Here is a 27,019-nt window from a genome sequence, read left to right on the forward strand (position 1 = left end):
ATACAACTTTCCTCCAAAGTTGGATTAACTTGAACTGGGTAATAACCTGTCAGGAACTGCAAAAAGAACTGTGGCCAGGGTGTGTTATTACCACTACTACTACCACTACTACCAATAATAACAACAACAAATATCTAAACAAATATCACTGACAAAAAGAAGATTCCAGGGAATAACTGTACTGAATAACTGAGTGCTTCATCATTAAAGGTGTTAAAATTGCAGCATGGTCCACCAAGTTTTCGGTGAAATAACATATTTTGGACAATATCATCTGTGCAAGCAAAGCAGTTCTGAGGCTTTTAGAGGTAAAACCAATTGATATTTGAAGACAGCCTCACAAGTACTTTCATATGGCATGTCTTGTTTTTGTGGATTACGTGTCATTTTGTGTACTATACTGTGATTATTGCTACCTCTACATTTATTATTAATTGCTTCTTCAAAGAACTGCAGTCACGTATCTATACCTTACCTGCCATGGCTATAAACGCACGCTGCACCGGTGGCACACAAAAAGGTCTCTACACCCTTGTCACAAACAAAACTGTGAAACAGATGGCTGCTAAACGAGAGTCTAATGTGCAAGAAGGCAGAACAGTTCCAGCAGATGAGCTACGAGGCTCTTGGCAGCAGGAGCTAATTTCTTGATTATGTAGGCTATATTCTGTATGTGCAACTGAACATTGGGCTTAGGAATGTAATTAGCGGTAGCTCTAGGGTTAAGAGTGTGTGTTCTTAACTAGTGTGTACCAGAAGAGGAGTTCAAATTCTAAAGCTACTGGAGAAACAGTGTTGGGCCTCTGACATTCAACTGAGCAGCTTTGTGCTTGGATTGTAATTTAGATCTTGTATATTACTGTCAGGGATTGTTGGTGGAGGAAGATGCAAGTGTGACTAATTGATTGTACTTTATACAAACAAAGCAACCAAAAAACTGTGAAATCAAAACCATAAGCATGAACTGTGGATGTAAGGCAAAAATATACAGACTACATGTGATACTATGGCACACATGGCTACAAACGAGAATTACAACAATAACAACAGAAGCTTGACAGTGAGACACTGAAATACTAGAACTTATCATGCATTCAAGTTCGTATTTACGAGTTGGGAAGTCGCAAATATGATGTCAGGTGCGTTCAAGTCACTTTGGTTAAAAGCAAGATGGGGGAGTACTTTCTCTTAAATAACTACAAAAAACACCACAGCAAGTTTTTAACTCTACTTCTAGGAAATGAGGAACAAAGAATGCACCTCAAGTGTGTTTTGCTTTTTTAACTTTATCGTTACATAGGCCTATTATTTTGTAATTGAATAATGCTATCATATTTTGTGCAGGTAGTTAGCTTGTTTTATTGTAAATAAAAAAAAGCCTGACAAAAACATGTTAAGTAACTTGCTGGTATTTCAATAACTTGCTGCATATACCAAACATATAATAACTGAAATCAGCTTCTGAGACAAGTAAACATTCAATTTCAACAAATTTACCACCAACTACAGGCATCCATTGAATACACCATATTTTCTTACTGACACGCCCCCAACTCGGAAACTCTTTCTCAAAGAAAATCCTGAGTTTCCCAACACGTGAATACGACTTTGTGGTGGTGTTCATGCATCAACTCGTAAATACGATCTTTCCCACATGAACATACCATTAAATGGTGTTTCTAACAAGGTATAATGAGACACAGGTGAGAGTTATTGAGACAAGTGACATGTTGGGGCTGATGGGTAGTGTAGTTCAGCCCCCATTGGCACTACCACGACAATTACTTTGACTTTAAAATGTCTAACAAATGAGGAAATTCAAAAATAGAATATGTGAGTATAAATGTTAGTCTATATACTGCTCTTGTCCTCTTCATCTTTACTGGTTAACAGATAATGTCAGGCAATAGAAAACAATGTATGGTTACAATGAATTGAAGTTCTGGCACACAGAAAAACAAATAGTCCTTCCAATAATTGATATCATGCACTAGTTGAAGGTCTTATAGTATATGTCATCCAAATGCCTTCTCAGAAATTACCATAAAAGTCCCCCCCCCCCTCTCTGTAGAGGCTGTAACCATCTCCCCTGAAACCATCTCAACATCCTTTTTAATTGAACAGCTTGGCTTTATATTAGCTAAAATAAATTTTGTAGCATTTTATTACCAAGACTTGATTGAAACTAATGAAATTACTGTTTGTACGTGCATAGATAGGCCTATTAAACACGACTATATATTATCCTTTTGCAACTGATTAATCTATTTTTGTGGACACAAAACCTCTGAGAATGGATGAATTTGCCGATTAAGCACTACACTGTGCTTTACTGTGTGCCCCACGGCTCTAATACCGAATGGTATTAACTGAATGGTCAGACTTTACTACAACAGCATTCTTTTATTTACGATGGAGAATACTCAGCACAGCAAAGCTCATGAAGTCTACTCACGAGTGTGTTTAGACTTGGTCTTATTGATCCATTTGTGTGAGCTTTAGTCTCAAATCTCTAATAAGCAACTGGACTAACAGCTGACTTCATGCTCTTAAATGTTCCCTTCACAAAAGATAACAACACATACCAGTTTCATTCACTGTCAGTAACTGGTTTATCCTGGTCAGGCTTGTGGTGGATCTGGAGCCTGTCCTAGTAAAACTAGGCAGGAGAATTCAGCTCCGATGGGATGCTACACACACACACACCTTCACACACAGTGCAGCCAGTTCACCTACCTGCATGTATTTGACTTGGGGCGGGGACTTGGGACGGGGGGATGACAACTATCTTTCAAAATAGAGGCGATATGGAGTTGAGGGTCTATAAATAAAATCATATATCTCTTCTGAATTTTGGATGTGTTTGTATAGAAATATGTAGCAAACTAATGATTTAAAAAAAGTTGTATTTGTATTTGTTCAGAACACATTTTCTGTTCAATCCAAAAAAAAAAAATTGCATTTGGTTCCATCCCTTTACATAATTCAGAAATCAGGAAAATGTTTTTCATCACTTACATGTAGCTGTGGGGCAACTGCACTCTGGTTGGGGTGATAAACCTGCCTCCCTCCTATGTGATCGTTAGCTACTAACACTGCTAATGAAGAACCTCTTTAGTCCTGTGCTGCTTAATGAAGAACCTTCCCACGACAGCCTCTCCTCCAGTTAGAAAAAAAAGTCTCTCCACAACTGCTTTGTCAAGCCCCTGCATTCAGGAGCTAAAGTTGTAACTTTTAGTTAGTTTGCTCTTTTCCCTGTTAACATTTGAATGGTTTTAATTAGATATAATTGCTTTGGAGATTGGGGTGAAGAGGTGTCTTGGTAGGCACTACGTATTGTTTCATTACATTACACTTAGATGCAGAAATCAAAAACACTCAAAAACCTCAAGGTTGTTTTACTTGTTAGGTTTCTGAGACAAAAAGGGAATAACTTAAATAACATTATATACTGCAGTGCGGCCAGTACAGTCACATCTGCCTAAACATACTTACATCCGCTGATCTGTTTTTCACTTCCTCGTCTATGTCCAAGTGTGTTCTGCTTTCTAGTTTTGCTGTCTATGTGCAATCTATCTTAAGCAGTGCTTTACATGTGTGTATGTTCAAGGCTGGATTATCCATATATAGGATTGGGAGAGTGCCCTGGGGCACCAGCCAATGGGGGGCACCAACTGATAACATCTAGGCCTTTAAAATATTTGTCATATTTTCTATATATATTATTTACTGGAAGAGGTGCAAACAGATACAAAATTAACAGCTAATACAATATATATACATATATACAGTGCATCCGGAAAGTATTCACAGCGCTTCTCATTTTCCACATTTTGTTATGTTACAGCCTTATTCCAATATGGATTAAATTCATTATTTTCCTCAAAATTCTACAAACAATACCCCATAAAGACAACGTGAAAGAAGTTTGTTTGAAATCTGTGCAAATTTATTAAAAATAAAAAACAAAAAAAGCACATGTACATAAGTATTCACACCCTTTGCCATGACACTCAAAATTGCGCTCAGGTGCATCCTGTTTCCACTGATCACCCTTGAGATGTTTCTACAACTTGATTGGAGTCCACCTGTGGTAAATTCAGTTGATTGGACATGATTTGGAAAGGCACACACCTGTCTATATAAGGTCCCACAGTTAACAATGCATGTGAGGCCTGTATGGTATAGTGACCAGACGGAAGCCATTCCTCAGTAAAAGGCACATGATCGCCTGCCTGGAGTTTGCCAAAAGGCACCTGAAGGACTCTCAGACCATGATGAAACAAAGATTGAACTCTTTGGCCTGAATGGCAAGTGTCATGTCTGGAGGAAACCAGGCACCAGTCATCGCCTGGCCAATACCATCCCTACAGTGAAGCATGGTGGTGGCAGCATCATGCTGTGGGGATGTTTTTCAGTGGCAGGAATTGGGAGACTAGTCAGGATCGAGGGAAAGATGAATGCAGCAATGTACAGAGACATCCTTGATGAAAACCTGCTCCAGAGCACTCTGGACCTCAGACTGGGGTGAAGGTTCATCTTCCAACAGGACAACGACCCTAAGCACACAGCCAAGATAACAAAGGAGTGGCTACAGGACAACTCTGTGAATGTCCTTGAGTGGCCCAGCCAGAGCCCAGACTTGAACCTGATTAAACATCTCTGGAGAGATCTGAAAATGTCTGTGCACCGACGCTCCCTATCCAACCTGATGGAGCTTGAGAGGTCCTGCAAAGAAGAATGGGGGAAACTGCCCAAAAATAGGTGTGCCAAGCTTGTAGCATCATACTCAAAAAGACTTGCACAATCTGTTAAATCTTAACAATGTTAACAAAATAAGAGGGATCATAAAATTCCCATGTTGTTGTTTATTTAGTACTGTACTGAATAATCTATTTCACATAACAGATGTTTACATATAGACCACAAGACAAGATAATAGCTGAATTTATAAAAATGACTCAGTTCAAAAGTTTACATACCCTTGATTCTTAATCCCGTGTGTCATTACCTGGATGATCAACGACTGTGTTTGTTTTGTGATAGTTGTTCATGAGTCCCTTGTTTGTCCTGAGCAGTTAAACTGCCCACTGTTCTTCAGAAAAATCCTCCAGGTCCTGCACACTCTTTACTTTTCCACCATCTTCTACATATTTTTTTACACTGATTATCCTGTTAAAATGTTTACATCCCCCTGGCTCTTAATGTTTTGTGTTGCCTTCTTGAGCATCAGTGAATGTTTGAACCTTATGTAATAGTTGTGTACAAGTCCCTCAGTTGTCCTCAGTGTGAAAAGATGGGTATCAACATCATATAGCCTCTGTTGGAAAGGGGTCAAGAGCAAGAGAGAGAGAGAAAGAGTATAAAAATATATGCATATAAAGAATTGCGATTGGGTGTATGTGCCCCCGACCCCAGTTTGGGCTTTGCGAACACAAACTAAGAAAAAGATACAGTAAACTATAAAGATATGGCAAAATACGGTAAACCATCCATCCATCCATTTTCTATACCGCTTATCCTTTTCAGGGTCACGGTAAATACAAACTAAAAAAACTATCACGACACATGGCCACTATTCACAATGTCCCCGCAATCGCAAGTTTTTTTCTTTAGATTTAATTAGAAAGTAGGTGTTCTACTAAAGGTAAGGCTTATTTTTTATCATTTCTGGTCAAATATGTGACGCTGTTGTCGAATTGGTAATTGTAGAACAGTATTCTCTTTTAACTAGTTGCTCAGTTAGTGATGCTTGTGAAGTCAGTGTATGTTTCGCTGTTGTGCGTCTCGGTGGTGCTGAATTCAGCTGTTGATGTGTTACTTGCAAAGGTCTTTCTTGGTCTTAGCTTATTTGGTATATATGTGTGCAATGATTATTTAGACATACTCTGTAATGGTATGTAATTGCATGTAGTCCTAATACAGGCCATTTATGATGAAAATAATGATATTTAGCATGACATATTGCATTGGCAAGTGAGTTACATTCAGATTTGAGCATCAGTAAGGGCTAGGATGCCACTTGTAGGACCATGTCTATGTATGGTGTCAGTTTTTTTTGGTTGGGTCTTACATTTTTCTGTAGTATGTGCAGTGAGCCTGTACTTTAGCTATAAGTTCATGTAAATCTATGGACTTTATAGCCATAGTAAATTTCACTTTTTTTTTTTTTTTTACATGTAATGTGGGAGGAGGGGGGCATAAGTGTGGCCACCATAGAGCACCACATTTTGCTAATCCGGGCCTGTGTCTGTGTGGTGTCTGCTAAGTCTCTGCTTACTCACAACTACTAAAGGATTTAATTAGCCCCCTACAGGCAGATGTGTGACATGCCTTCAACACTACCTGATACTCTAGCAATCAGTTCTATTGTCTGCTTTAAGCAGTCAAGTCAAGGTCACCTTGTCAATGTGGTAAAAAGCTGTCCTTGATTCACTTTCACACATGCTGATATTCCGTGCACCAGAAGTTAGTAGGCACTTCATTTCTTTTTAACACGCCCTCACTGACCTTCCCTCAAGATGCAACTCACAAATGTGTCACTAAAATCCACCTACCCATGATAGACATCACAATTTATCTAAATCAATATTCTTTGTATGGGTTGACAAAATGTTATGGTTGATTTTTCAAACTATCCTGACTATCCAGCAAGATGAACGAAGATGAATGAATTATGGTTTTTTTTTTTTTTTTGCCATTTCTTTTAAGTGAAACTGAGTTGAAATACTTTTGTGGATTTTTTTTTACTCCTGTAGTTTGCAGTTATGTTGTCATGGTCCATTGGGCGATCTATGAAACTTTATTTAAGTTAATAAAGCTTTGAACTGGTGCTCACAATAGCAACTGGGATGTCAGTATGGTAAAATGGTGTGGGGGAGTTGATGATGGAATGTTATAAACAATATTGAAATCATCCCAGTGTGTCCAAAGACAGCAGATCAACACGACTTTTATCTTCAAGAGCTTCCCTAAGCTGGGTTTTTATCATCAGCTAAAAAGGGACGCTGGACAGACTATCAGATAATCCCTACAACAGCTGATCATAAATGATGTCACCACAGAGTGAAGTAGTGGCAAATGCCAGAGCTGAGTTTGACCTCTGACCTTTTGACTGATCCCCAAGTCATTCTGCATGACTCAGTATATGATTGCAATTAATGATCTGATCCAGAAACATAATGGGATGAACAGACACACACAAAAAAAGTTTCCTCTGCAAGAAGCTAATAAGGGCTTCATGTTATAACAGCTTAGTAATAAAGACTGTATACTGAGGAGGATAATTCTAAAGTTAAAAATACACTATATGGCAAAAGTATGTGGACACCTGACCATCACAGCCATATGTGCTTGTTGAACATCCTATTCCAGATTTAGTCACCCTTTGCTGTTATAATAGCCTCCACTCTTCAAGAAAGGGTTTCCACTAGATTTTGGAATGTGGCTATGGGGATTTGTACTCCAAAAGCCCCAAGAGCATTAAGGTGCATTCACACATACAGAGACTTGCAGCGACAAAGCGACCGGAGACCATTCATTTTCATTGAGAGCTGGCGAGTTCCGGCGACATGAGCAGCGGCGACCATTGAAGACTAGATGTGGGCGTGTCCAGCGACTTTGAAAGTTGACAAAGGTTTAACTTTATGTGAATTTGGAGCAACTCTGTGCAGCAACTATCAATGGGAGTGAAGACAGTAGAGCGCGTGATCTGTAGCCACCCGTGCTCACTAGCAGAAGCAGCGCCATTGCGGCAGTAGCCAATTAGCTTAGTTTAGGATCCTAGCGGGTTTAAAGCAAATAATAAAAATAAAAGAAATAATAATGAAACACTCACTTTTTGTTGCAATCGAGCAAAATCCCAGTGTAGCTCCTATCTTGGGTGATATGTCCGGCTTGTGCTGCTTTAGCACCTGGGAACGTGCAGCACCAAGCCGGACACTTCACCTTGGAAACACAGAGACCATGACCGAAGAGCTGCAATCCGGCTCCCGGTCGCTATCAAACATATAGCCAATGACACAGTGACTACGTTTACATGGACAGCAGTAATCTAATTATTGACCTTACTGTGATTAAGATAATAATGTGATTAAGGTGTTTACATGAGTCGCTTTTAGAATACTCCTGTCATATTCCCGTTTTACATGTTATAGATCATAATTAGATTAAAAGCCCGCGTCATTACGTCACCGCGCCACGCCGTCCGACGTCCCTCCAGAATTTCACGTATCAACATATAGTTTGTCTTCGTTATGGTACCGTATACAGTTTTGGGTGTTTTTATTTAATTTTTTTACGAATGCTTTAGGTGCAGTTAATTATTTGTCATGCTATACGTGCTAATAGACAACTGCTTGAAGCCGTGGGCTGCGTCTCAAACCGCGTACTTACCGTCTATATAGTAGCCGAGATACATGTATTTTTCCCCACTACAGGCCTGTAGTAGGCAAGTATGCGGTTTCAGACACAGCCGAACTCTCTTGTTCGCCGTAAAATGTTGATAACTGCCGTGTGTGATTGTGTCCTGTAGCAAAATGCGGTGAAAACTCTTACACGACGTTCATAATGTGATTAAGGTGTTCACATGTCTGTAATACATGTCCATAATGCGACTAAAACAGGAGTACTCCACATGTCTTAATTCGATTAGAGCTTAATTCGAGTATGACTTTTATTAGATTAAGGTAAGAAAAAATTGCTGTTTACATGGTAGTTTCTTAATCAAAGTATGGTCTTAATCGGGTTAAGATTGGATTATTGTTGTCCATGTAAACGCAGCTACTGATGGTGACGCTTACTGAGATAGGAGCTCACAAAAAGTGAGTGTTTCATTATTATTATTTCGTTTTAAACGCACTAAGCTAAGCTAAGCTAATTGCCGCTTGCGCTTTTGCCACATATAGGTGGTCACAATGGCAGATACCACACACTGTTCCTCATTCATCTCATAGGATATGATGCATATATACACTGGTGAATTTTATATAAGATCATCTCTCTCCAGAATGTTTAATTTTAGCAGCTAGAAAACTGGTTTGTTGTCAAAAGTGGAATGTTAGTTGCGGCACCCATGTTACTACGGCAACCAGTAGTAGGAACGCCTACTGGTGACTTCATAGTACAGTGACTGGTGACTTGCAGCGATAAAATCACTGTATGTGTGAATGTACCTTTAGTGAGGTCAGGCAGTGACGTTGTGTGAGGAATCCTGGAGCACAGTCACCATTTCAATTCATCCCAAAGGTGTTCAGTGGGGTTGAGGTCAGGGCTCTGTGCAGGACACTCAAATCCTTCCACTCCAACCTTGGCAAACCATGTCGTCATGGACCTTGCGTTGTGCACAGGCGCACTGTCATGCTGTCATCTAAATTTAAATGTTACAGCATACAAAGACATCCTATACAATCGTGTGCTTCCAACTTCATGGGAACAGTTTAAGGAAGACCCACGTATGAGTGTGATGGTCAGGTGTCCACATACGTTTGGTCTTATAGTTTAGAGGAGACTGTGTAGTTTTTGTGACAATCCCAGTTAGAGATATGCTACCTTATTTCACCCTCTCTTAAAATATTCAGTATTGCCCATTAATTATAAATTAAATACCTCATCAAGAACCCACACAGGCTCTGAAAAGCCTTTTAATTGTGATGAAGATATACGAAAAGACATTCTTTTTTTTTTTTTTTTTTTTTTTTAAAGAACTTATGATGACTCACTCCAGGAGTTTCTGGAGAGTGAGGCTGGATTTGTATAACTTCTGACAGGCTAAGGGGGCATTTGGAGCAATGCTATGAGAAGATATCACATCTTATCATAAGTGTAGGAATACCAAAGTGGGAAATTCAGAGCCACAATAAGACTATTCCATTGAGGTAGACTGTTGCTGTTCATCATGGCTGTGTAGCAGCAAATCCTCGTCATGCATTGCTGGAATGTTAGGTATTATCCATGAACACAGCTGTGCAAAAAAACCCATTTTCTGAATCTACTCATTTTGCTGAGGTCTGACTTTCTCTACCTCAGCTCTGTCTCTGCCCTTTTCCAAGGATCCATGATTTCATTTAACATCCTTTAAAAGAATAGAGAGAATTTCATGCCCCCATTGAGAAAGCCTGCAAAAAATCAACCTGGATCCATAAATAAACACAAGGTCATTCAGGGTTCTGATCTTTGAAACAGGGCTATATAGACATAGGAAATGAGAAACTTGAGCATGTAACATCCCTAGTGACTCCTGTGTGGAAACGCTTTGTGTAACTAATTTTAATCATCACAAAACTCTAATGCTTCCTAGATTGATGTTCATAGTTGGAGCTCCCCATGGACTTCTAATGTGCCTCTGATCCATAGCAGAATATATGCACACCAGCTCCTGAAACTCACAGTCCACCTCCAAGTCAATTACAGTGAAGCCACAGAATGTCACACAAAGCATTCCACTGACACTCACTACACACCACCTCAGGCTGCACATGACGGGTCACCCAAAGGTGACAAATGCATCTTTGGTGGTCAAATATCCATGAGTATCTTTCAACTGAACATGTTTGTTTATGTTCAGACCCCATGCTGCAATGTAACTGATTTCTTCACCTATACAAATATTGTCACATATGCTATAATTGTAACAGGTGTTTAAAGACTGGATGAAAGTTTGTATGCTCAGTGTGCAGTTTATTAAGGGGAATCCAAGAATCACAATACAAAGTTATACAGGGAGTCAGTACCCAGAAAGACATAATGCAATGCCATAATTACTAATAGAGGAAGACTCCAGGATAAAATCAGCAAGAATCACACAACTGGAGATACAAAAGGGAAACATGGAATTAGGGACATGGCTTGATATTGACTGCAAAATGCATGACAAGACTGCAACAAACAACAGTAAAGACGAGGTGTATACATAGACTAAGGGAGAATAAGGAACAGGTGCACACAATCAAGCAGAACAAACCACTCACAGAGAAGTATGGACACAGATCCAAAAAGAAGAAGCACATGGCACTTTTTTCACCATAGGTACTACTGTGATAATACTCACAAGTGGAAACAGTAGCTATATTTCCATCCAAGTTGTTAATTTAACTTACACAAAAAATTGGAATATCGCATAAAACATAATTATAAATAACGAAATAATGTCAATGACAGACGTTTACTCAGGCATTTCAGAATGACAAAAAAATCTGAGATTTGAGATGCTGTGCAACGAGATTGGTCCGCTGGTTAGTCCAGTTATGCACACCCCAGTTCTGATAGAAAAAAAGGCAAAGTTATGTGACTTTTTGATGCGCATCAAGGAATTAATTCAGTAAATATATTTCCATCGTAGTTACTGCTCATGTTTTCTTACCGAATAAAAAAGTTATCCGCCACAATTGAGCGCATAAGAAACTTATTTTGGAGGTTTTATTTAGATCTGGTGTTTCCATACAACGTTTTTATATGCAATATTCCAGAATTCACATAAAAATACGTGGATAGAGACATGGCTAGTGACAACAATGTCAGAGAGTGAAAACGTATGAGGTCCCATCTTCAAACGAGTGAGAGTGATAATTCACAATTATTAGTAGTGGCATTCTGAGCTGTGCACTAATAGACATCAGAGCAAGTTGGCAGTGCCAGTAGAAGTCTCGCTAATCAATTGATGCTAGTCTTAGGAGGAATATAAACACTATGGAGCATGCAGAAACCACTTCCTCATGCATGCTGACATGTTAGGGAAGAAATAAGAGCACAGAAAACAGGAGGAATGACAGCATGGATGGATAACCTATGACCTATTTGGATTTTAGAGGATGTTAACCTGTTATATAGAGGATTTGGTGGGATTTTGGTCAGAACAGGTAGAATTGCAGAGAAAAATAACTGAAGAGACAAAGAAAGATAGGAAAAAAGAATGGGAAGAAAATGAGAGCCACTGTGGTAGCCGTGTAGAGACAACATTAGACAGATAATAATAATCCCTGCAGACAGATTTATAGATTTATAGTGAGGTATAATATGCTAATGCTATATTTAATTAAGTGCTATCTGAGATGCTTTTCTTTCAATCCCTTTTTTTTTTTTTACACAGCTCTGTCCTTTTCTTATAGCAACTGCATCGATTTTGGAGGTGTATTGCCTGAGCTCCATTGCCGCACAGTTGACCCAATGATAAGTGAATGCAAATAACACGCTGCTAGGAATGACCTTTTCAGGATTCATTTCAGCGCTCATTTGTAAAGTTTCATTTCGGGATTCGTACAGCAGTGGCCAGACAATAACGGTCAACAAGAACATTAGAAAAGTTACAGGTCATTAGCCAAGCTCCAAATTAATGAGCAGAATTTCTTGTTTTGCTCTTGTTCTAACCCTTATGCTGACAAGGAAAATACAACCAGTGATGCAATTTGTCTTTAATTCTGAGTTTATTACCTTTCAACACTATTACCCCTCTCTTTTGCTATCTCCACCTTTATTCCCTTGGTGTCTCTTTTTCCTTCCTCTCTCTCTCTCTCTCTCTCTCTCTCTCTCTCTCTCTATTTCTGCCCCATTTTTTCTCTTGCTGTCCTCCACAGCTCCCCAGTACTAATTGAAGTGGTTAATTAACTGAAAAAAACGCATTAACACCTTTCCAGACCATTAGGATATTCAAGTGAAGGTGTGTGTGCAAGAGAGAATGTGTGCACTTGCCCCAAGTGTGTTGCATTTCCCTGCTAGCTGTCACTGTAGAGACCAGAGCAGGCCTTGATAGAGGAGAAGGATGATGATGAGGAAGAAGACGGTGGCCACAGGTGTGAAGATGAACTTCCAGTCAGACAGCTGTTAATTAGTTGTTTTTTGTCTCATCAATTCTCCACGGAGCTGGGATGAGTATGACAGAAAAACCTGAATAAAAGATGGTATGTGTAATTGGAAGTGGGTTTTATATGTCATTTTTTATTGAGTATCCTACAAAATGAGAAGAGGATACTCTTCTCAAAAGGAGAAAAGAGTCTCACAGTAAGTAAAACTGGTGATAATCTTTGCCAGGAGGGAGGATGTCTCGGAATATCCTTACTACCCTACTATACATTTGGTGAAAAGCAGTACACCAGAGGAGTAGTATGTCCAAATTCTTAGTATTCATAAAACAGAAATACCCAGAAGACCTACTGCTTCTGCCTCGATTCTGCAATATGGAAGCAATGGACACTGCACTATCCCATAAGGCAATGAGACTGGCGCGGAACATCTGTCAGAATCAAAAATGTCAGAAGGCGGCATGTCGGCTCTTTTTAAGTGTAAGTGCTAGGTATGAAACGTTGTTCCTTGTGGTGAAACCGTACTTTTTTTTTTAACAACAACTAAGTAAATTGTTAACTTGTTTAAGGTTTAAACAAGAAAAATGAGTTACGTTTTTGCAGTTATTATGATGTCGTAGGTCACATGACATTGCCAACATGGCAGATGTAATATGTCCGGATTGTATTCATACGTCCCACATAAACTGATCAGTACGTACTGTAACAGCCGAGCAGTAGGTACTGGATGGAATGCAGTAGGTACTGTCACAGTACGTGATTCTGGATGCACGGATTCTGTTACTGTGCAGTTAAAGAGATTCACGCTCTCAGAAATGAAGATAACAATCCATACTTTTCACTGGGATGGTACCATCAAACATACATATTATGTTTAGTATTTATCTTTTACATGAGAACATATCAGGTGTGATGTACCTTTATTAGCTTTTAGAGTAAAGCCTTAAAGGTACATCAGTGGTCCTTAAAGTCCTTAAAAGATGCATACTCAAGGTACAAAGGATGTATGCTTGATGGTGCCAAGAATGCAATACATGGTGCATCTAGTGCTGCTGTTACAGCTGGATGTATCTGTGCATTTGAAGTTAAAGCTAGACAGAGGACAGAGGACAGAGGAAAATCTGTCCAGAATGATGAAGTTCAACACACATACACACATCTCATACAATCTGCTACTGTTATTAGTAAACATAAAGAATCGGATCTCTTTAGACAGCCACACACAGCTCTGTCAGATGGCACCAGCATGGCAGCGAGGGGCTTCATAATGCCCTGGCTGTTGGTGTCCACATGACCAGTACCAGCTCCCTACTGGAACCGCTGGCCAGCGACATCTTCACATACAAACACAATCACTTGCTTATGCTTCCTGTCCTCCCCCTACCCCTGTTTCAGTCTCTGCCTCAACAAACCAGCCTTTCTCACAACCCCTACACAATAGACCGAATGTACCAACCATGGATGAGTGTGTATATGTGTATGTGTGAAACAGACAGAGCGAGAGAACATGAATGGTGACTTAGGGGCCACTTCTAGCAACAAAACAAAAACTCCCCTCATTTGAGCCCTTCTCAAAATGCCTGGCATGACTCAAACAACAAACATATATCTTTCCTTTTATTTTGTCTCACTATTTGCAGCATTTCTATTAGCCCCCTCCTGTCATGGGTCTATTCAGTGTCTGGCATCGGCAGCTTGGACTGACTGAGGACTCCTTTGTAATGTTTTTGGGAGAACTATGTGTGCTGGCCCAAATATTCCCATCGTCAGCCGTGCCTCAAGAGCCTAGCCGCCCATCATGTTTTCTAGGGACAGGAACAATTTGAGCAAACATTGTCTGATCAAGCACTGCAGTTCAGTTGGGTGACAATGTTAATGGGGGGCAGGGATTAGGATGGAGCCACCCACCACTGAAAGCACATGACTGACATGCTCTTGATATCAGCGGATGGGGTGGACATTGTTCCCTCAGCGCTCAAACAATGGCATATTCTGTTGTGCCTATGCACTCATCTGAGCAGTTAAACAACAGCGCAATGTCAGGGACATGAACAGTGTTTCACAGGGTAGCCTGGGCCTGTCCGGATTATTTCCTCTCTTGTCTTCCTCTCTGGCTCTCTTTCATGTCCCTCTTTCATTCCGAGGTCTTACAATCTGGTTTGGCTCCAGAAAAGCACCTCTTAGGACTGTGTTTAGTCATTTGGTTTCCTGTTAAGTCGTTTTCCATCATCTAATTTAGGATAGCTCTTTCTCTGCAATCAGGTTCTCCTTTTCTTTGTTCTTGTTATGCTGCTTGTCTATATGTCTCTCTCTCTTTTTTCATGATAGAATTTCCACTTCTCAATCTCCCACCTAATTTTTCAGACACGCAGCATGTGTAGTCCCGATCGTTACACAAACCTTTAAAATGTTATGCTATGTTTCTCACAGCTGGTGCTTCAGACCCATTTAAAGAAAACACAGGAATCAATATTTCTTATTAGGAATCCCTGCTGATGTGCCTGAGGCTCAGTATTCTTTTTCCTTAGAGTTCTCATTCACACTTTTTCCTAAAAGAAAAAAGAAGCTATTTTCCTTTGTACCACTAGAAAAAAGAAAAGAAATTACAAGTATAATCTATTAAGAATTATTATGTACCTATTGGCAGTGTATTTATTTTAGAAGCAAATATTGTCAGTGATAGTTTTGACTTAGGCAAACGCTACAGGTCTGAAGTGAGTTTGCATCAAAGTACAAGATTTTCAGTATAAAATCCATTTTGTTAGTGTTTGGTCTCGGTCTGTTGCCCCATATTCCAAATTTACTCAAGCAGATTCATGAAACTGTGTGCCTAAATGAACCTTGCATTCGCTATTCCCAAAAAGTCCAACTATGTACATCGCTGTCTGTTGTGTAATTGCTCTGTGTTAGTTGTATCTTGGCACAACAACAGCTGCATTTGTCCTTTTGCACTACACTGTGCATGACCCTGAGAGGACTGACTGGCTGTCAGAGCCTTAGCAGATACTGCAGGCCAATCCGAAATGTCTGCAATGGGAAATCATAGGATGCAGTTGCAGTTGGCAGTGGAGGAAGAGTGATAGACACATTAAGAGTGTTTGGGAGGAAGACAGGAGACAGACTTGCTGTCCTTGCCATGGATAATAGGGCTGTATCTTTTGTTTCCTCATGGGTCCCTCTACTGCTGTTCCCTCTCTCTGCCTCTATTTACTTAGCAAAAGAAAACTGTTTACTGGGCATGGCAAAAGGGGTCAGTGGAAAGAGTTTGGGGGTGTGGGGGTTTAGCTTTTCATTGTGATTGATTGAGAGGACCATGGGAAAGTACTACTTGAATAATGCACATATTTCATGGTCGTCTGTTTCTTCTTTGCTTGCAAAGCTCGGGAGGATTTCTAAAAGCTGGCATTATAAGAGTCAACCAGGAATAGCCATGGAGTGGCACTAAAAATTGTTATTCCATGGGTAAAGGGAGCAATCAGATAAAAACTACCTGCTATTTAGACGTTTATTATGATTACACAAAATTGACACTTTTTCGTGTTGCTGAAAAAAAAAGCTCTCATGATTAAAAATCAGTGTTAAACATTGTTCAGACACATTTGCTTTTGAACCACAAGTCCAAATCATAATATATATTAAAGCAGCTAATGCCAGTGTAAACATGCTCAGAGTGAAATAATCAAACCTTCATTTTTGGAGGGTTAGCCAGTTTAAGGGCTGAGACTGGTCAATTAGCGTATATAAGGAAAATCATTATCCAAACATTACAAATAGTGCACATCGGAGAAATGAAGGCACCTCTCCTCTCCTGCATTGGCTCCACCAGCTTCAGAGTCTTGTCCGAGTTCCTGTCCCTCAGGAGCAGTAAAGGAGGCTTTATGTAATAGGAGATAGTAATTACTGATAGCTCCCCCTACCCAGGCCTCGTGGGAAAGGAGACACCTTGAGTCTCATTAGATCACTCACTGGCGATCACTCAGATTCCTTCACTCTCTCTTCCTTTGCTAATCCACTGTGCCACTAATAGCATATCCCATTTCATGTGCCCTTTGGTTATCCATATGCACTTCTGCCAGATCAATTTATTATTATCCATGTGCCATTTCCTAATCAGTAGTCTCCAGGAAGTGAATTTACTGTTTTGGCATAAAGTTAAAAGTCACTGAACTTGAACTTGGAGTATCTGTCTCCATAGCATTTACAAAATCAGGATATTTATGCTAATTTTCAAAATAAAAGGGTAGATACCAATTTATTTGTTTTCTCATTACATCTGCACAAGGCCCATCCATCCCAAATATTAGACATCTAAAAAGTGCTTGGGAACAACAGTGGTAGTCCAAAAACATTCAGAATTTGGTATAAAATACATGAAATCTAGTGTTGGGTAAGACAAGGAGATTATGTGCAAACATACAGCACAACAGCATGATGCTGATTGATTATTAGTCAGAGTAAAAGACAAGCTAAACCCTTCCTTAGAAAATGGAAAGTGGAGTTGAAGAGAGGAAGATTGCACATGGAGGAGCATTTGATGTTAGATATTATTCCATCAAAGTTATGGCTGATTGCTTTGAATCCCCTGGATTTGTGGAGCTTTGAGATAACTCAACCTTACACCCTTTTACCTGCCACAAGAAAAAAAAAAAGATTCTGCTGAATTCTCTGCTGAAAGAAAAGAGTGATGCTAGGATTTGACCTAGACTCTTGATGTTTAAAGAGCATTTCCTTAAAGGCACCAACAGGCTTTCAAGTTAACAAAACACCGACCCATATACAGTATCTTTTAAGATGAAAACATTTGCATTTTATTAAATCTGAACATTTTTTTAACTAATTAATTTGGTCATATACTGAAGGGTTGTATTGTTGGGGCGGCATAAATACAGAAAATAAATTTTCACTGTTTGAACATTTTTTCCCCATAGGTCTCAATAAGCCACTGCATGGTGTGGGCAGCCGCAAGCGATGAGGCTGTTCAAAGGCAAAAGGCAACTCAGAGCATTCTGTCTGTCTCCAGAGAAAAGCATGACACATCCTGTTTGAAAAGCAGGCAGGCTTTAACTGACAGACAGACAAATCATAATGCAAATTCATTTCAATTGCAGGTTACATCAGATCAAAGATAAGTTGCCTTCCTTCAATCCCAAATGGCAGTTTTAAACCAATAAAAATTGTGTATATGTTTTTGTGCATTTGTGTGTGTGTGTGTGTGTGTGTGTGTGTGTGTGTGTGTGTGTGTGTGTGTGTGCGTGCATGTATTCATTTGCTGCTATTTGTCAAAGAGCACTGAGCAGCTTCTGATTGAAGGGCCTATTAGCCAGCCCTGGAGAAACATGTTTACCTGCTGTCAGTTCAGCGGTATACATAGATCATTGTCATTTAAATGAGCTGCAACAACAACCAAACAGAAAAGGTAATTACATTTTACTTTTCAGAGAGATAGAATTGATTTGGTTAGCTGGGGGAGCGCCTGTTCACAATTTGGTGATGAAGCTCTGTTTTAATATGCTCTGACAGCTAAATGGATTGGGAGCAGAGGAACATGGCTGCCACTTTATAGCTTGCCTAAACCAGAGGGAGAGAGGGAAAGGACATAAATTAAACTCGGTGTAATCAGGCCGGAGTTGACCTAAACACTTCCATGTAGAACAATCCACATGCTGCTGAAAAATTCCGAATGGCAACGTTTCACTGAAAAGGATCAAATTGGTGGTAACAAATAGAACAGTCTAGACAGATTCCAGTGGGCCAGAGTGGTACCAGTGCCAGCAAAATGTGTCAGTACAGTTTGCTAGAGAGGAACCACACTCAGGACTAGATGTGTGAATACATTTGATGTAATAATACTGTGTAAAGATCACCTTTTAAATACTTATCACCTTCATCTTTCAATTAAGAGACTTCAGAAGTCGTTTTATTGCTTTTAATATGAACAGAAACTCACATTCAGAGTTTTCACTTCGGGAGGCTGTCACACACTTCCCCATTCATATTTGATAGTTCTCTAAGAGCAGCCGCTTGTGTGGAAGACTTTCAAATGAAGTTAAAGCTTGGCCCTGCCAGCCAGTGACCCATTTGTTTGCCCCTCACGTAGAATGAGAGCAACATTCAGCCTGGGCCAAACAGCAACAGCGCCATTTTAGATGTCTGTCTTTCTTTCTCTGTGTTCCCTCCATTCATTCATCCTTCCTTCTTTCCTCCAGCTCCCCTTCCCCCTCTAACGATCACCCAGATGTGCACCAGGTTCAAGCCAAAGTCAGCCAGTGTTCACTGCAGGCAACTGGAGGACACATAGTTATATCTGCCAGTAATGAGCTTTGATATTAATTAGATTTTTTACTGATAGCTTATCAGAAATCTTTTCATGCTTGTCACGGAATGCTCCTAATTTCATTCACAATCAAAATAGTTAATGCTAAAGCATTACTTTAGGAACCATGTGGCCTTATAGGGTGGGTTTGAGCTAGGATTAGAAGTGCAGCAATGGACCAATATATTAGGATATCCTAATATTATATATTAGGATATAGGAAGGCCGTTGCTAATCCAGGGGCAAAGTCAAGGCAGGAAGGGGCAACAGAAAGAGCTTGTAGATCTCCTACTCACTTGAGAGATGTCAGCAGAAGTGCTACCTTTAGAGTTATATGCTTCTCTGAGGCTGACTCTAAGGGCTCAAATGGGGCACCTAACAGATCTTCCAGGACCACAGAAAGGTTCCAGGAAGGTATGCGTGGTCTGCAGATTGGCCTCAGCCGCCTGACACCATGCATAAACCTCGATGTTAGAGGATGTTTCCCCACAGAGGCTCCATCAATAGGGGCTGGCTGGAATGGCAGCCACAAAGACACTGATTGTAGAAGGAACCAACCCTGTTGAGAAATGTCCTTGTAAGAACTCCAGGACTGTAGCTATTACACAGTCTAGTTGACTATCCTCACAGCACGAGACAAAAAGTCACCACTTGAGTGCATACAATTTCCTCGTGGATGGTGATCTAGCATTCAACATGATCCCTACAACCTCAGTTGCAAGACCAGAATCTATGAGCTGGTGCCCCTCAGGGGCCAGACCCACAGTTTCCATAGTTCCGGCCAAGGGTGATAAATCAGCCCTCTGGTTTGATACAGTAGATCCCTGCAGATGGGAATCTCCCAAGGAGTGCCGTCTAGTAGGGATATTATCTCAGAACCATATTCGAGATGGCCAATAAGGGGCTACTACTTCTTGGCGAACTCTTGCTAGAACTTGTGGGAGCAGAGCAATTGGGGGAAAAGCATACGTGTGAAGACGTGAAGTTGGCCACGTGTGCACCATGGCATCCAGCCCCAATGGTGCGGGAGAAGTGGGGGCAAACCACAGCAGGCAGCGTGTTGTCTCCTCGGACGTGCACACATCCACTTCCGCTTGGTCGAACCGCTGCCATATGGACTCCACCACTTGTGGATGGAGCCTCCAATCCCTGGCCCTCAGCCCCTGCCTCGACAGGATGTCTGCCCCCCCCATTCCAGTTGCCTGGAATGTACATTGCACTCACTGATAATAACTTTCCGTCTGCCCAGAGAAGAATTAGTGCCTGAACAGGGGGTGTGAACATAACCCACCCTGGCGGTTGTATATGAGACCAAAACTGTGTTGTCTGTCACAACTAACACATGGTGACCTCTCAGTTGAGGAACAAATTATTTCAGTGCTAGAACTACGGCCTATATTTCTAGGTGATTTATATGCCACTCGAGAAGAGGGCCACTCCAGAGACCTTGAGCTGGATAGCCGTCTAAGACCACACCCCAGCCCATGAGGGAGACATGTGTTATTACCATCTTGCGATACGGAGACGCCCCTAGAGTGTGACCCAAGGCTAGGAACCAGGGACACCTCCAAATTCTCAGAGCATGGAGGCATTGCTGCATGACACTGATTACTGCCTGACTTTTCAGCCTCCACTGAAACGGTCTCCTGTGCAATAGGCCCAGTGGTTTGACATTGACTGCTGCTGCCATAAGCCCCAACAGTCTCTCATAGAGACTGGAGAAGATGCCAAGATCTAGCTTTATTTTGCTCAATGTTGATAGGATTGACCTGTTGGAGATAGAAATGCCCCTGTCATAGTGGAATCCCATATAACCCCTAGAAAAATTGTCCTCTGCACTGCAGAAAGCATACTTTTCTTGAGGTTCAACCTGAACCCCAAGCCCCTCATGTGGGTGAGAACAACATCTCAATGTTAAATCGCCAGTTCACTGGATCGTGCTAGAATTAACCAGTCATCCAGGTAATTTAGTACACAGATGCCCTGGAGTGGCAAGGGAGCCAGAACAGCATCCATGCACTTTGTGAAGGTGCGAGAGCATAAAGCTAGCCTGAAGGGAAGAACCAGATATTGGTATGTGTTGCCTCCAAACACGAACCTTAGGAACTTGCTGTGACAGGGTGATATTTCTATGTGGAAATATGCATCTATGCATTTAGATCTATCGTCAAAAACCAGTCCTCAAACTGAATCTGTGGAACGATAAGTTTGATCATCAGCATCTTGAGCCTGTATGTCCGAAGAGTTCAGATGATGCAGATCTAAAATTGGCTGCATACTCCTATTTTTTGCGGACCAGGAAATAACAGCTGTAAAAACCTCCCTCCCTCAGGGACCATGGTACATGTTCTATGGCCTCTTTGTCCAAGAGGCATCTTACTTCCTGCTCTGTGCTGACTACTGTGATGAGCACACCTCTGAATCAGGAGGGTCGAGCTATGAACTGGATTGAGCAACCCTTTTCCACGGTGGACAGAACCCATGGAGACAAACTTGGCAGTAGTTTCCACACTGCCAGATGGTCTTTTAGTGGCATTAACTCTTCCACATTCTATTGGAGAGAAAACATCAGATTTTTATTGCCCTGTGACAGTTTGCTGACCAGAGAAGACTGAAAACTTGGGACAGCCTTGGCTAGGGGAGACCCTACAGTAGTACTAGAGGCTAACTGCCCTAACAACCTCACATCCCATGATGCATCCCTCCGCGGCCCATCAAGACCACTCCTTCTTTGTTTGCTTGGCCTTATGATCATTCTCAGATCAGGCCTATCAGCAGGCTGCAACTCTGGCCACCCTGTCCCCCGGCTCTCCGCGGGGGAAGGTTGGCTGCCACACTCGCCTTCTGTGCCTCACTCGCACTAGCGCTGACCCAGGCTCCACTCGTGGATGCCCTGTTGGACTCAACATGATGGGGAAGGAACTGGCTGAACATTGCTCTATGTTGAGCTCACTCAGCAAATCTGCTTGGTAGGCTTGCAACACTGCCATTGTATGCATTGATCCACAAGCGAAACCCGCTGCCGCATAGGCATTACCCACTGACGCCGAGGTGGCCTCACATGGCTTGGATGGCAAAGCCAGCCCCCCTAAATTACCTGCCATAGATGGAGAGAGGTAGCGCGCGAGCACCTCCTCCACCTTCAGCATAGATAAATAGCCGTGCCATTCATTCCCAATGATGGCCGAATAATCTGACATTGCAGGGTTATAAATATAGCTAGTGTATAGTGATATTTCATCATGTACTTTTGGAAAAAAGGGGAGTTTTCTAAATTGTGAGGGAGATTTATTTTCACTGTGAAGAAAGTGCTTGTCCAGACTGCTACAATTCACTTCCTCTTCCCCAGGCCAGTCCAGATTTGGTGGACAGCCTTAGTAAACACTTTAAACAGCTCTTTATATGCTTGAGAGCTGCTCACTGTTTTTGGTGCACTGACACACCCTTCTGGCTCCTCGGAGTCAGAGAGGTTTCTTTTTCTGTTTCCATAGCGGAAGGAGTCGCAAAGCGGCGGAAAACCGCACCCAGAAGACAGAGCAAGAGATAGAGCAATGCTCGTCTCTGGCTCCTCTTCCAGATCCATACGAGATCCCAAGGACCTGAGACGGCTGGCTGCCTTGGCAGCGGCTGGCCTAGATCTGCAAGGCTCTGAAACCCAACTCCTTTTGGCCGAGAAGAGAGCGAGCCACGAGTGAAGCTGCCTAATTATAAGGTGTTCACAATGTGCACAGTCAGACCTCTCGAAGGCTTCCCTGGTGTGCTCCATCCCTGGACACTTCACACAGAAAGTGTCCGTCACCCCCCGTGATGAAACAGGAGCAAGACATGACACACTTCATGAATTCTCTCCACTCATACATTTCTCTCTCTTTTTTTAAATGGAGAGAAAAGTAAAGAGATATTTTTTTCTTTTTTTTGAAAAGATAGAGAAGAAGCCCTACACAAACGACCGGCATGTAGTCTCGCTGGAGATAATAAGTTCACAGGTGCCATTTTTATATCACGTGATGCACTTAATTGACACGGCACCTGCTAATGGCAGGCCTATAAATAGGCATGATGTTACACAAGTTTCAGATACCAGTCACGCACGAGGGTGCTTTCCACAGCTTGAAGCTCATGCAATGTTGAGTTCCCTTTGAAAGGGAACTCAGAGAGCCTCCATTATGTTTGTTTGTTTTCTGTAATGACATAAAAACACTTCACTGTAACTTTTTTCTTTTTATGGAAAATGACTGATTAGAAATTAATTTTTTTTTCTTTGCAGGAGAAAAACATCTAAGATGAAATGTCTATAAAAAAAAAGGAGTTTGCACTCACACCCGAAAACGTACCCTTAGTGCTCATCTGCTGAATATTTCTGGTCAGTCAGGCTGAGGAAAACGGAAGCAGAAACAGAAGGCCTTTACAGCTAGATGCATTACATATGATCAAGATGCAACATGCGCTGTATAGAGGCATAGCAGTCTTATTCCAGGGGATACCTTAATTAAATAGTAAGGGCTTACACAGTGCACAGTAGATAGTACATAAGCAATTGCAAGACATTCTCAGATATGAAGCAAATTGAGGGTATAGACTTGGGCAGAGGAGCTCTACATTACATAACTGCTGGATTGGGGAGGATAGTGAGAATGATATGAAAGACCAAATCAAACAGTCAGTGACTATCATTACCTGTTACTATGAGTCAGAACACTTGATGAAGGTGAACATTTGATTGTTGCCAGTGCAGTCAAAATATAATTCATCTAAGCATCATCTTTTGCAGGGTTAAAAAATGACCATCTAACAGTTTGACTGGCTCAGCATATGATGCTGCAGAGTCTAAAATTTTTGATGATGTGCTTACTTACTCCCATAAGACAGTGAGCAAATAGCAGTTTTGCACCATGTTATCTCCCAAAACCAGGTGTAAATTATCAGCATGCATATTGCTTGAACCAGCATAGCTAGTATTTTTTCTGCAGAATTTGAATGCTTTTGAATTGTCGACTTGGGATGAAATTGAATGTTAATTTCATATGGATTGCTAGCACATTTTGCAGTCACATCAAATCTCATTTTGTGCTGCCTTCTCACATGTGAGGCCCATTGTGTGTAATGTTTATATTATAGAAACATTTTGCCTTTCCTATTGATGGGTGGCTATAACTGCAGAGTTGCCTTATTTTTCTGCACTTCCCACACCACTTCAAGAGCACCAGGAACTGAAGCTGCTGCCCCATGTAGGATAGTCATTTTACTCTCTTCTCTTCTTTTTTTTTAACGTCCATCTGATGCAACTGTTACTGATAGCATCTCTCATGTGTGTTTTGACTGCTAGTACATGTTGTCTCTGTCTATTCTGCCCTTATCTGTGATGGCTTTCCATGTGGGGTGGAGAGGCTTGCAGAGAGACAGAAGTCACGGTGCTGCCGTTTACCCCAGACAACACAACTTTAGCCCCACACTGATGGTATGCCACTGGCTACATAATTTACATTCATAAGGGCAGATGAGGGAATTTAATGCATGCATATCTAGACTTCTTGTTGGGCAGAACTGGGGAGAGTTAATAAGAAAACAGCAATCCCAGGGTGAAGGGAAGGCAGAGACTTTTGACTGAGAAATATGACAGAAAGCATTCCACTTAGAATGCATTGTTAATACTGAGAAAGCCTTTGAGCAAGTTTAAGCATGCATGTTAAGTGGAATGGCTAATAGTAAGCCTGATGCAAAGCATTACTTTGAGATTAGCAAGTAATTCTAGAAATAAATGAACACTGAGGATGCCTCTTCTCGTATATCTGTGCTTAGTGATGCCTGACTGCACTGAGTTTGTTTAAATACTCATTTTGCATCAGCCTAAGAAAGTTCCATCCATCCATTTTCTATACCGCTTATCCTACTCGGTCACAGGGAACCTGGAAACTATCCCAGGGAGCATCGGGCACAAGGCGGGGCACACGGGCACACCGGGCAGACGTGGTACACCCTGGATGGGGTGCCAATCCATCGCAGGGCAGAATCACCAATCACATAAACATTCACACACCCGTTCATACACTACGGACAGTTTGGACATGCCAATCAGCCTACCATGCATGTCTTTGGACTGGGGGAGGAAACTGGAGTACCCGGAGGAAACCCCCACAGCATGGGGAGAACATGCAAACATGAATCGAACACCCAACCCTGGAGGTGTGAGGCAATTGTGCTAACCACTAAGCCACCCTGCACCCAGCTTAGGATTGTTGTTCCTTTTAAAACAGTTAAACTCTAAGTTTTCAAAATGTCATGAAGGTTTTCTCTAACAAAAACAATATGTGACACAAAATCAGAAAGCACTGCCAGTTTTTCATTCACCACATGGACCTACAACTATCCACGTCAGAACCGAAGTTTAACTGATTAGATCTCATCATGGCCATCAGAGTTGAGCATGACAACTTCTAAGGAGAGAGGAATGTGGAATCAGATAGTTCACCCTGGGTCAGAACACAAACAGGAACAAGACAGAGAATGCAAACACTGATTTCTGGTGAGACAGCATGCTCCCACCACCTCACACAACAAGATAAGTATAATTAATTAGTCTGGATAACACACCCTTGGAGGTCTCTCTCACTGTATAAAAATGATTATAGATTAAAGCAAAGATCATTTGTGTATTTCATTTAGGTTACTATCAACTCATTAAGATCATCATTTTTCATGCATTACTGTCTATTACGCTTTCAGTGGGGAATTAATTCAACCATTCAGTTCAGCAATTAAAAGTTCATCTAATCAGTGTGACACTTAACTCTTATCCAAGGCCTCACCAGACCATGGTGCTTTAGATCATCTCATTTCTGCATGCCAAAGAGTACACAACCAAGTGAAGTCTGGTTTAATATCACACCACCAATGCAACACCCACACTCTAGTGCACCCAGCACAAAAAGGCCACCAAAAGGACTCTACATACACTGTTTAGGAGCACCCTGGGCCTAGAGGAGAATAAATCCCATAGCTGCAGGAGGGAATTGGACATCATGGCTCCATTAGCATCTCTCTTAAGTGCACTGGAAGTTATATCATAAAACCCATGTAAATGAATCACTGCAGAGATAGAGTGGAGACTGAATTATATAAACCAAAAAATCATACTCAGGGCGCACAGTGGCTTAGTGGTTAGCACGTTTGCCTCACACCTCCAGGGTCGGGGGTTCAATTAACACCGTGGCCCTGTGTGTGCGGAGTTTGCATGTTCTCCCCGTGCTGCGGGGGTTTCCTCCCCCAGTCCAAAGACATGCATGGTAGGCTGATTGGCATGTCCAAAGTGTCTGTAGTGTATGAATGGGTGTGTGAATGTGTATGTGAGTGTGCCCTGCGATGGATTGGTACCCTGTCCAGGGTGTACCCTGCCTTGTGCCCGATGCTCCCTGGGATAGGCTCCAGGTTTCCCCATGACCCTGAAGAGGATAAGCGGTATAGAAGATGGATAGATGGAAAAAATCATATTCAGTGGTTGATCGGTGTTCTTATAGCCACTTATTAGAACATCCCATTAGTAATGTAACATAGCAAATGAGAAGACTACTTTTCTTCAGCTGTTATTGTACTATGCCAAATCATTCTCATATGATCACTCTCATTTCTGAAATTCTCTCAGGAAATAATGCAGTGTGATTTCCACTTTTCACAGTGTAATTAACATTTTAGTATAGACAAGTGACTTCATCACATAAGATAAAGATGGTAAAGAATAATATCTTTGTCTAATTCTGTCACCTACGACTGAAAGATGAGAATTTAACATGCCTATGCATCTATACATCTTCTATACTGCGTATCCTACACAGAGAAGCCTGTGAGCCTATACCAGGGAACTCTGGGCACAAGGTTGGGGACACCCAGGATGGGGTGCCAACCCATCACAGGGCAC

The 27,019-nt window shown here is 41.4% G+C and overlaps 1 long non-coding RNA gene across 1 annotated transcript; it reads right to left on the reverse strand.

Annotated features, from left to right (window-relative positions):
* Positions 1 to 2,792: 2,792 nt before the first annotated feature.
* On the reverse strand, positions 2,793 to 9,070 carry LOC128605390 (uncharacterized). The gene is made up of 3 exons (XR_008385546.1): positions 7,838 to 9,070; positions 4,983 to 5,320; positions 2,793 to 4,750 (listed from the first exon to the last, which is right to left on the reverse strand). It is a non-coding gene; the product is annotated as an uncharacterized LOC128605390 (long non-coding RNA).
* Between the last annotated feature and the right edge of the window lie 17,949 nt (positions 9,071 to 27,019).

Source organism: Ictalurus furcatus, chromosome 3 (genome assembly GCF_023375685.1).
Source record: "Ictalurus furcatus strain D&B chromosome 3, Billie_1.0, whole genome shotgun sequence".
NCBI lineage: Eukaryota > Metazoa > Chordata > Actinopteri > Siluriformes > Ictaluridae > Ictalurus > Ictalurus furcatus.